Source organism: Epinephelus fuscoguttatus, linkage group LG1 (genome assembly GCF_011397635.1).
Source record: "Epinephelus fuscoguttatus linkage group LG1, E.fuscoguttatus.final_Chr_v1".
In the NCBI taxonomy this organism is placed as follows: domain Eukaryota; kingdom Metazoa; phylum Chordata; class Actinopteri; order Perciformes; family Serranidae; genus Epinephelus; species Epinephelus fuscoguttatus.
The window spans coordinates 27,484,451-27,497,063 of record NC_064752.1 but is presented as its reverse complement, the minus strand read 5'-3'; the positions used below and the strand labels follow the sequence as shown (position 1 = coordinate 27,497,063).

Sequence of the window (12,613 nt, the reverse complement as noted above, 5' to 3'; positions counted from 1 at the left end):
TTGCACGTGGAAAGAGATAGGAGGGGGGAGATGTCTCAACATACAAATTTAGAAGCTCGACCATTGCGTGTCTGAAGCTGCTTTCGGCAGGAGGAGAGGAAGAGGGTCGCAGCTCACCCTCTCAGAGCGCATGTCCTCCTGCGCGCATCGCTGTGCCATCTGGGACTGACCTCACACTCTGTGTGTGCCGTGTCACAACTTGTTTGCAGATCCCAAATAAAATTTCCACCGCTGAAGATAAGCGGTCTCCAAAGAATCATTATTTTTTAACGCACTGTACCCCCCTCCTGACCGCTTGAACAAATAGGGAGTGACACTTAAAGCTTCTCCACATCCGGTCCAACAGCTTACAAACTAGAGCAAAGCGTCTGAAAGAAACCTTTTGCATGAGGCTCTGCATTACATAATGTTATTTTGCGATGATACAGGCTATCTCTGGGACTGCTCGTGCGTGGAGCTCCTTTGTTCAGGTGTCAAAACCATCTGAGAGTTGATGCCCTCCCAGGTATGTGCCTCATCTGCAGCGAGATCATTTTTGGAGACGCTAGTGCCAGAAGAATTTGCAGCCTGCTCGAGTAACAGGTAGAATTTAAACTTTGTGTCTGATTGCCGGATTTACTGAGCGCTGAAGCCGACAATCTGGCATCCTATCAGGCTCATAAACGTCACTTTTTTTCTAGAGTGATCTCTAAATTTCTATTTCTTCGCATTTGGTACTCGAGCAAGTGAAACGCCTTTTCCCATCGCTAAGTGAAGTAGGCGTTAGATGCATTTGTTGAGGAAATGTGACTTTTGAACCTCCAGGTACCCAGGTAGGCTCGTCTCTCTGGTTTGTGTTTTTTTCCCGTCAGCACCACGGACAGCTCCTGGCACGCGGCTCAGCTGCACGCCGTCCAAACTTAAGACACAGACTCACTCGCCCCCTTTATTCATTCATTCATTCATTCATTCATCCAGCTCCTCTCTAGTTCACATCCACGCTGTTCTTTTTTTTTTTAACTCAACACTGCTGCAAAGGATATGCGTTGGGTTTGCACGATCCATTCATCGCACGGCAGCGCTGGAAACTGAGGAACCCTGCACAGGTAAGAGATGTGCGTGTTATAGATCTCGACTGATTTGTGCTGTGGGTGCCTCGAGGTGCATTTTTATGAACTTCTACGAGCTGGCTTGTAGAGAAGTAAATCTTAATTTGCTGAGGAGTTGAACTCACCCTTCTATTTCTGTAGTTTAAATCCTTAAAAATCGCGTAAAAACGCACAGGATGGAGGAAATAACTGTGCGTAATTTGTCCCTTTTCTGATAATTTCATTCATTTTATTGGCATATTTACATTGCATTGTTTACCGTTTAATGCAGCCTTTATACCTCCTTTTTGTTTACCACTACATCTCTGGCTACAGCCATATACTCGCTGCACAACCCTCCACATGTGCGATGCTGCTGTCAAACTACTAAACAGGCGCTGCAGCACACAACAACCGCCATATCTCCGATCTTCATTTGGCACATCACTTTGTGTGATTAAAAAAGTGTGAAACATTACTGAGAGAGTCGATTTAAAAGTCAGCAACTCAAGAATTAGTTTGTGTGCCACAGGGTGTTGGAGAGTAGAAGATAATGTGCGCAAATACGGTTCATCTTTTTGTTTGGTTTCTATTATCGGAGTCATTTCTTAATAGTTTGAGGATGCTCAGGAATTTATAGTAATCTATCGTGGTTGTCTTTTTCACCTGGAAATAAAATGATAATCCACATCAGCGCAGATGATCATCACACTTGTAAATGAGCATGAGAGCAGTGGGATGCTGCATGTGTGGCTGAGCATGGGGTGATTCTGTGTGATTCTTCGATTATCAGATCATCGGGAGTTTAGAATACATTTTTAAACACACTAGAATATAAATGAATCCCCTGAGGCGCAAATATTTAGAGGCCGTGTCGCTAATGCTGGACAAAGTCATTAAGGGAGGTAAAATGTACTGTGGATGCTTCCTCCAGTCCCAGGGGGCATGTGTGCTGCATGTTCAGCAGATAAAACACAATAGAAACCCTCTCAGTATGCACAGTAATCACTTCATACAGCACAATGAAAATGTTTAATTGACCATTCCTACATTAGTTTCTATTCTTTTTTACATAATAGAATGAAGCATTTTATAGTACTGTAAATCCTCCTCCTGTACAACTGAGAATCTGAAATGAAGTGTGAACCCAGCGCTCACAGCTGAAGATGTTGATTACGGTAAATTATTCAGGTTATGGCTGACTAAGAAGACCATGCTCTACTGCCATCAGCTGAATCCAGAAACAAACAAACAAAAAAAAAAGTAGCAGGAGGAGGTGAGGCTGTCTGACCTGTGCTCCCTCTGCAGCTCAATCCTGCATGCAGCCACCTCACCTGTTACTTTTGACTAGGACACCCATATGCGCACAGGGAGCTCTGTTAATTACTGAAGGTGCTGCATGAGCCGAGCTGAGTAGCAGCATGTTAAAGAGTTTTTGAACAAATGATGCAGAAATGACTCATTTTCTGCAAAGAGAAGCCAAAGCAGGGAAGGCTTCCTCTTGAACGTCTGATCTTTCTAGAACAGGCGAGCAAAGAGTTTTAGAGGGGCTTCATGTGAGGTTGTATTTGCTCCCAGCTACCTCTGATTAAATTCCTGTGTGAGGAATCACTGTGGTCCGATCAAAAATGGCAGCCTAATAGCTCTCTCTTCCTTATGGTCATGTAGGTACTCACACACACATGCAGGTGAGGTACATCAGTCGGATGTTGGATGTCTGCCAGTGTAATATCACATAAAGCCCAGTCTATACTGTACACCTGGTGCCCATCACATCTGTTAAATGAAAGATTTAATGTCCCTCTGCACTGCTGTAAATGTGAGTATTTAGGTACTGATTTGTATTCTGTGAGCTGATAGCACATCTGCACTAGTGTTAATAAGACACAGTTGTGTGGCTGTTACGTGAAAGACAAAGGCAAAGTGACCATAAGAGAAAGGAAAAAACAGAAAACCACAGAAAGAGTCCTGCGCCCTGATTTTAGATGCACAGAATGAATAGAAATGTATGTTTTACCCTATGAATTTAATTTCAGATCAAACATACCACTCAGTGACACGCCACAATTTTCTGATGATGCAGTCCTGATAAAAATTTATGGTTCAATCACATTAAACTCAGGAAAAAAAACATTGTATCTTCACTAGATTCCTACTCAAGTAGAAAGATTTAAGCATGGACTTACTCAAGTGAAAGCATAGAGAAGCTTCCAATTAATTAATGATGTGAGTATGACTCTCAGATTAGAAATTAACTGCTGCACTGACTGCAAATGAATCCTTGCTGTTTTATATGCTTTGTGTATGTGTGAGAGGTTCCCAGGTGAGTCCTGGGTCAGCTGCATCAATTATTTCAATTGTGAGTAATGATGAACTGTTGTTGATCTCTTCTGTCTTGCAACTCTTACTGAAATAAATCCTGACTTCAGTAATACTAACGGGGGTAGCTGCACTAGAGGAAGTAGTTAATCACAGTTGCTCAATGAACAAAGAATTTTTATATCTGTGGATTAAGCACAGATGTGTGATTTCCAACTCTGTCCAAGAAATGTCCATGTTCACAAAGACTTGGCACAAACTGTCCAGAGGAATATTCCTTTTTTGGGATATTTTTTCAAACATTATCAAATATCCTGGTCCCCCTTACCTAAAATGTTTCTGCAGGCTGCTTGATAAAACTACACTTGTCACATCAGTGGAGTCCAGGCTCTCTTTACTTTTCTTGTACTGTTAAAATTGTTTTGAGTCATCAAAAGTGGCAGCTGATCTTCTGTTGATGAGAGCATTTAAACTTAGCAGCTGTGAGTGTTTTCAGACCCAACGGCAGGTGTTTTAAGCCCGGAGGAACTTTTTCATGGCTCTAAGAACCACCCTTTATATTGCGTCTGCACTCCAAGAACAGAGTTGGCTTTCTCCCAGCACAAGAGGCACCTTATGTGATGTAAGTGTGCGGTGACCGGTAGAACACAAGCCAATGCAGCATCGGCAACCACCATTTTTAAAAACCTGTTAGCCGTGTTAACAACACATAACGTCAAAGACAAACAACAGCTCGTAACCAAAAAACAGAAAGAAAGAAAACATGAACAGTGAAGTCCAGGTGCGCACTCAGCCCAGACAAAATGTAACAAACCATTTATTTAAATGGAATCTGTGGTGCATTGTACACCTTGTTGTGTCAGGCAAGTGCACTGCTTTTTAATATGGTGAAGTCTATACATGTCGCTGCTGATTGGGTAACACCTCTGGTTCTCCAACCAAACAAGAAGCACGTTGCACATCGTTTCACAACGTTTTAAAGAAACACGTCAACTCAAAAACTGTAACAAAATGTTGCAGTCACCACCAGATCCAGACTGGAAATCCAATCTGTTCAGGTCCTATCTCCTACCCAGTGGTCCATCCTGACCCTAACCATTCAAGGTCAATGCCTAACTCACTCTATCTTTGCACACGTATAGAACAAATCAGGTTTGGGTACAGATTGGGCAGGGACAGGTGCACACCATTTTCAGATTGAACATACCCCAGGCTTTACTGTATGTCGAGCAGAAGTGATGTTGCTATACCAGCCACCTGCAGGCTTACATCACTCCAGTGTTCCTATTAGCTGTGTGAATTCAAACAAAAAAGCCCTTGAAGGTTTGTAGTTCCTGGAGGAGCCCTCCAGTGGGCAGTTCCTTTAAGGGAATCCCCAGAAGTGCTTGCTTCAAAAAGGTCCTATTGATGCATTAAAGTGGGGGTTCCCGACTCTTTCTTGCTCTCAGTGCCTTGATATGTAACAATATCTCTGTGCAAGTCTGTGTCATAGGTTGTCTTTAAGTTATGACAAGCCCAAATTGTAGTGATTCTTCAGACACAGATTGTTTTATTAGCCGCAACAAGCAGCTCTGTAGGTCGGTTGGTTGGTGGCCAGAGTTTTTACCCTAAACTTTGGCATGGAGTTCAAGTGTGTGTAAAGGTGTGTGTTTGGGTTCATGCCAATTGGTCAAATTAACATTTGGCTAATTGGCATTTTTAATGAGCATTCTGGTGACAAGTGGTCCTTGCTGTTGGGTTTGAGAACTGCATTTCCCAAGTTTTAGTCACTGTTTCACACATGATCAACAGTAAAACTGCTCTGCACTGGCTGTGCAGTTGTTCTCCTATGGGAAGAGTCGTGGTGCCCAACTAGGTGGAAGTGCTATCCTTAGTGTGGTGCTCCTCTTGAAACAACCACACAACACTGCACTCAAAGTTCAAAGTATTTCAGTTGAGACCTTGTTTGCTGCTTTCCTTTCAATGAGCAACCAATGAGACAACAGCAGTATGTGTGATAGCCAGAAGAGAGTAGCGAAACAAACAAGTGCTGTTAAGAGATGTTTGCTCTCAGGGCTGTCTGCCATAACGCTTTTTCATGGATAGGTTTCCAACAGAGGTCATGGTTTGGTTTAAATTGAATAGATCTCTGAAAAGCCCTGAAGGCAAACTTCAACTACAAGCAAGCAGGGAAGGTAAGTGCGATGCTTGGTATTACAAGTATCTAGCCTGAATGGCAATCGCCAGGGCCTTCTTTTGAAATAAACTCTGATGCATTATACACAAATCAGTTTTCTTTTTCTTAGAGGTTTGACACATGCAGAATGGTCTGTGACTGCAACTGTTGTTGTTGCCTAAATGAGTTTACCTGCGATGCCCTTTGCGTTAATTATATTCTGCAGTCTACCTTGCATTGAGCGAAGAGCGGATGGTGCAGATGGCACTACAGCAATACAGTCCTGATAAAAGCTGAGGGTTAAAACTCTTAATAAACCATTTAGTTCTACTTAATTAATGTTTTAGAGAAATTCTATGGATTCCCTGGAGCTTTAAAGAATACACCTTTATGATTTTTGTCCCTCAATCAGTCAAATCAACAGAAATATTGAGGCACGACTTAAAAAATGTATGTGAGTTTAAGTGGATAGGTGAATAAAAATGAGATAATATCAGAGGAAAAGAGGGAAGAGAATACAGAGACTCTTAAATTATGGTGAAAACACCACTGTGTAATCTTGCATGGCGTTATCCCCCCAAACATATCATGACTCACTCTGAATGCAATGAAACTTTCATTTGCAAAGTCAAGAACTAATTTAAGAGAAATTGAAGTATCTATGTGCAAAAAAATCTTCAGTCTCTTAGATATTGTCTTTTTTAGTTATATAAATGATGTAATTTAAAACATAGAAAAAACAAATGTTAGTTCACATCTCGTCACATTTAAAGTAACCTATCTTTACTTCCCCCTCTAATATGTATTGTCCAGAAGCAGCACTTCTGATGACCGCCAAAAAACCCAGATGTTCCAGGCCACTTTGTTTTAACAGTGTGGTGGCATGATGATGAATAATGCAAAGATACAATAAAAACCTCTGAAACAAAAGCACCATATACATCCATCACCGTGTTCTGGCCAATCATAGGCCTGGCAGTAATGATCTCGAAGAGACAAAGAGAGAGGATGAATGTTTGATGAGGGAGGAAGAATGGGGCTCCTGGGAGGCGAAGGGACCGCTGAACACATGCAAGGGATTCCCCCTTTACAGGTGGAGAGAGAGGAGATGGATGAGTAGGTGGGGGGGGGAGGTGCAGCGTAGTCAGCTTTGAAAGATGGGACAAGCTGTTTGTAAGACAGAAGCATAAAAGCATACGTAGAACGAGGTGGATTGTATGATAATCAGGAAGTGAATATGAGGTTTGTTTTCCATTTACTGACTGTCTCAGCTGATTGTGTGACAGTGAACCCTGCCAGTGATGAGGCGAGCCTCCGAATTGATTCATGTCGTCTTAATTGCTGCTTTTCAAAAATGCCATGAAATATCCTCCACCGATATTCAAACTTCAAGGACCTCCTCGCCCTGTAATTGCTGCTTGTATGAATGACCTTATCAGAAAAGGTCAGCGGTTGTATTTTTGAAAGACGTTTCATTGTTTTTCTGATGTAACTTCAGTGGATATCATTGATCCAGTCAGTCTTTCTTCCAACATTACTTGATCTGGATTCGTATAGGCTACTGGTGCTGTGCAGAGATGATTCATGTAAGATTTACTGTAAATATTTTATCTACCATCACTATATTCTTTAAATCACACTGTCTTTTAAATTTTAACAGCCCATCAGTTGTGCTACTGCTTCAAGTAGCAATGTTTGCCACTGTTTGAATGAGTCATTATGAGTAATTTCACATTTCACAGAGGCTGAGTGAGAAAAACGTGTAAAAGATAATTTGATAAAAGATGAAAATGCATCCGGTATGACCCTTAAAAATCATACATTCAAATTATTAGTCAAATATCCCTCCTTTTTTTTGTCAGTCTTCTCTCTAGTCCCCAGATTTAGCTGCAGAGTGAGTGCTCCTTGCTTTCACTGGTCTTCAGCACAGGCAGCTGCTGACACAGAGTCGCAAATTTGAGAATTTGAGACTTGCTTGTCTAACACTGATAAAAGACTTGACTTTGACTTGGTGTTCATGAGACTTGATTTAGATTTGAGACAGTTGACTCTAAAGCACTTGAATTTAATTTTTTGTTTTTATTGATTGTATGTATTTTTCTAGATGCTGAGATATTACTTTGTTTTCAACATGATTTGGTGAGTTCTAGTGCCATGTGCACAAACCTGGCAACTTAATGGACGTGGCAGACCAGCAGAAGCTAACGTATGAGGCAGCTTTCATAGAAGGGGCTGGCAAATAATAATAAAATTTGGATTCAAGTATTACAATATAATACTTCAATCCACTACCATCATCAATAACATATGTTGTTGTTGACAGTAGTGAAAAGAGAACTGCAGTATGCAGCTCAAAAATCAGGGACATGATGCACCACAACATCCAACATCATTACCAAACCCACAGTAAAAGGAATGTGACTTGTGACTCACATCTTACTCCCACCTCTGGAATAAATGTGTGTCTTGTGAGGACGTGTAAAAACTACATTTGTTAAACAGGATTAATTGTTAAACTGATCATCAGGAAAGCAATTATTTAAAACTGGAGTTATACTTCTGCGTACACAGAAAGGTGTTATGGGTAACTGCAGGTTGCAGAGGATACACAAGCTGTACGGACGAGTCCAGCCTCTCAAATGTGAGGATTTCTGCTTTTCTCTAATCACCAGTTGCACTCTCTTTACATGTCCTAGTTTTGGCAAAAATGTGATCAACAGGAAAAATATCTTTAAAGGATGAGACTGGAAGTATTCCATATTTTTCTTAGTATCAACACATCTCATAAAAAGACCAAAATCAACACATCAGTAGTCTCCGACTTCTCTACCCCGTCTGTGACTCTCAGCACCCAGCCTATTCATTCTTACTGAAGATGTAAAAATCTTTAAAGAAGAGTCTCTCACAAGTATACGCTCTTTTAAAAAAGGGTTAAAGGTCCCTTCCAATGAAAATCAAGATTTTAATCTTGTTAACAAGTCCATACAGTATGATGTTTTTATTTTGCTTTAAGTCATATCAGAAGTGACATAAACAGTCAATGTCATGACTGAGCAACGCTTGCCTGTTCAAGCGGGAATTACACGTCGTTATTCCACCTCACCAGTCTTTATAAAGGTTACGATTGCAGAATGAGGGGGGACAGAGTTGTCTCAATTTAATGTCTGCAGCAGAGATAGTAAGTGCAGCGAATCAACGACTGTGTAAAAGGAACAGCCTGCAGGACGAGACCATGGATGGGACAGGTGTGAGTTATGTGTGCAACCCACAGCCGGGGGACTAAACAAGCAGATAGCAGGCGTTAGCAGCTAACTCAAAGAAGAAGAATAGCAGCTGCAAATGGTCTGCAATTGGGAGAACAAGCAGAGGATGAGATCAGCCACCATTTAACTGTAACTGTAAATTTTTGTTACTGCCGCACTGAACACCGGCATGCTGTCTAAAATCACACACTGGGGCGGCAGACAGACAGTCAGACAGTCTCAAGAACGCCAACTTCCTGGCTGGGTTTGTTAAGTCACAACCCTAAGGAACCAGTCCTGTCAATGTGCTGGGTGGGGCTTTCAATAATGCTATTGCTAAACGAGGAGAAGCCTACTTATCACATTTAACAAGTTTAGTTTCACTTTTACTTTTACTTGTCAGAGCTGGTGATCCAAAACAAGGTTTATCTAACATTAGCGACAAATTATTAGCTGTTTGATGATACAGCCTGGCTGAAGGCGTATAGTATCTATTACTGTTTACTAGCAGAGTATTGTGTATTTGATCAGCAGAGTAAAGGTAAGCAGGTACGCTTGAGCTGCAGGCGCTTGCCAGTGGAGGTGAGACTAATTTATATATTCATAGATCTGTACCAGTGGCGGCTGCTGGTCTTTCAAACAGGGGAAGCTCACTTTAAGTTTACATCATAAAACAAACTAACGACACTAAACAGGGTACAAACTCACTAACGCAACGTTTATGTCTTTATTTACAGTGTGTGTTGTGTGTGTACTGTACAAACGGTGAAAATGAGCTATATGGCTTATGGAAATAAGGAACTCCGGACGGCACTCTGTCAGAAGACTCCACTTGTAAATATCCACATGGGACTGAGCTCGAAATGCGACGATGCCGGTGTGTATTTCCAAAGCGCTGTCAGTCACAAAGGGGTTCAGCCTTTTAGACAATTCCTCCATTCACTTTAGTTGTTCTTTTAAAAACAACTAAAGTCATTATCAGAAACTAAAGACATAACGAACAGCATTGAACCAATTCCTCCAATCATCACATCGAGCGTCCTCTCCTGCCTACCGCTCCATTAGGTCCCAAGGAAGCTGAGCCTCCCTGGAAGTGACGATTTTATTTATCCAATGGCCGTCTTGCTTTGCTGCATTAAAAAAACCTGCTCAGCACTGTCTCATAGGAATGCTTGGAGGCTCCGCGTCCACCGTGCTGACACGAGAATGTATGAGAGGGAGGTTGCGTTTGAAAACTGGTGATAAACAGCTGATGTTTGAACATCATAGTCATGATGTTAAACGAATCCTAGCGCACGTTTAATGCAATGTAAATTCTTATTTTTAATGTAAATTCAATAGTGCATATTTGACCATTTCTTCTATGAAATCTTAGGAGAAGTTAAGTCTCCCTTGTTGTCTCAGAGGCCAGTTTCTAGGATTGGAGGACATTTTGGGCACTTTTTGATAAACAAGCTGATGCTTCTTTTGCACTCTGGCACCTTATTTACATTCAAAGTGGAAAATAAATAAATGAATAAGTCAAAAATCCCAGTGTGAATGAATTTATTATCATTTTGAATTTGAGAATGTTCGGCAGGGCCACGTAGGTGGGTATCATTGGTTCAAAGTTACATCTAAGCCATTGCATAAGGGGATGTTCTTATGAAAAAAATGTTCTAAATATAATTTTGATGAACAGAGATGAGTTTTTAGAGGTTTAATCAACGCCTGGTGGAACATTAGGTAATTCATATGACAGCTTTTTAATCAAAGATTAAACAAAGACAGGAGTGAATAGTGCACTTGCTGGAGAGTATTTCTAACTGTGGATTAATGTATGCACATTTTGGTGCTCTGTGAGTATTTACAGCAACAGGACAGTGTACATGGAATCAACTCAAAATAGACGGCGTGCGTGTTCATGGTAATGAGCGAAAAATGTCACCCAGTGCAACAGTGTGGCTTGCTGAGTAGCTTTTTATAACAATGGCAGCCTTTAATGCAGAGGAATAAACAATGTAAGCCATACAGAGTAAATACTTGTTAGTGCGATGAATTCATTGTTGGTTTTGGTCTTGTCCTGGGATTTGTTGACAGTAAGAAAAACACAGAATACCAGCAGTCTTATCCTTTCATATGTGTCAGGAAATTCAATCAAGTATCAAATATTCAATTGCACACTATCCCAGACTTTCATTTGTCACAGGTGCTTCCAGGATTTGAGCTTTGTGCATTGTTTGTGCTCAGTAATATGAATGTGTGTGCGTGTGTGCACACTCGAGTCGTCTTTCCCATTAGCAGACCATTTTCAGTCTTCCCCCACACAGGGCCATTCTCTTTGTCAGCTGGAAATGTGATTTTAGGGAAGCCTGACTCCCATTACCTTTGCTTCCTCTTAGCCAGCCTCCAAGTCATTCCACTGGGGATCTCCAACCTGCTCATCCAGGCCCAGGGCTGCATATACAGTAGATGACCTCCACTCTTCAACACAAGCTAGTGCCTGGGGGGATATTACCATATTAATGCTGCACTCCACTCCTGGGGCAAATGAGTGTCATAAAAAAATCAGCCTGGATAGCATCTTTCTCAAACCCCACCCTTATACCTCTTTTCACTGCTGCCCACACTCTTTTTCTTCCCTTTTTTCTCTGCCCTCTCACATCTGCTATCTTTTTTTGTGTTTTTTTATTTCGCCCCCCTCTCACTCCTCCCATTCCTTCACACAGTCTGGTTTGAAGTGTGTAAGAGGCTGGCAGGCTTTATGCTCTTGAATTAAAAAGGCCATCTGGTGAAGAGGGAAACAGAGATGGCTGCATAGGAGGAGAGAGGAAAAATGAGAGGCATAGTTTTTCTTTGAAGTTAGCGTGTAGACAGAATTCTGGGTGGGATATTACATCTAAAGTGTAAATACTGCTCGTAGCATCTGTCATTTACACAGAGTATCTTACGCATTATGCTCATGGACTATATGAGCTGGAAACAGTGTTTCTCAACAGCTATCTAACGTTATGTCAAGAATCATCATGGGTTTATACAAAGTTTATACTTTTATGAACATATTCCACGATTGAAATATTGATACCATTCTCATGTCTGTGCAGAATGTAAATGGACTGCACTTGGAAAGCACCTTCCTAGTCTTCTGACCACTCACAGCGCTTTTAAACACACACATTCACACACTGGTGGCTGAGGCTACTATGCACGGTGCCAACTGCTACTCAGTCACCACTGAGCTCTCACACACTGATGGAACCAATTCAGGGTTCAGTATCTTGCCCAAGGATACTGCAGCATGTGGACTGAAGGAGCCTTGGATCACATCTCTGATCTTCTGATTTGTCGACTACCCGCTCAACCTTTGAGCCACAGTCGCAGTTGTATGACGATATGGTCAGCAGCTGGTTAGCTTAGCTTAGCATTAAGACTAGAAACAGGAGTGCTCTGTCCAAAAAAAAAAAATCTATTATAATTATTTTTTTGTTTTATCCCCACAGCTGAAATGTTAACTTGGGTAATGTGTGTTAATATTTTCTTGGCTGGGAGCAGGACTCCAAGAAGTGACTGACATATTCCCCCCTATAAAATCACAATATGTCTTTTTGATTCGAGATTTAGGTGGTAATTAACCAAACTGCCGGGTTCCAAGACTTGGTAGACAGAGTGTGTGTGTCTGATGTGCATTGGGCTTTGCACTGGGTCATCTCCAAGTGGCAACCTCCGGGGCTGGAAAATGAAACTAATGCAAAAGTGCCAAAAACAGTGCAGTTTCTTGAATGGCCACTTGAGGCTGACTCCAGAAGTGAGTCAGTCCCCACAGACCCCAGCGTTAAAGTGCCCAACTTTAC

At 41.5% G+C, this 12,613-nt stretch overlaps 1 protein-coding gene across 1 annotated transcript in view; it reads left to right on the top strand.

The window, feature by feature from the left end:
• Positions 1-82: 82 nt before the first annotated feature.
• The window catches only part of grm2a (glutamate receptor, metabotropic 2a), a 42,203-nt gene continuing 29,672 nt past the window's right edge, over positions 83-12,613 (top strand). The window contains exon 1 of the mRNA XM_049589285.1: positions 83-1,085. The gene's annotated coding sequence lies outside the window, so the exon portion shown is untranslated. The remainder of the gene's footprint in view (positions 1,086-12,613) is intronic.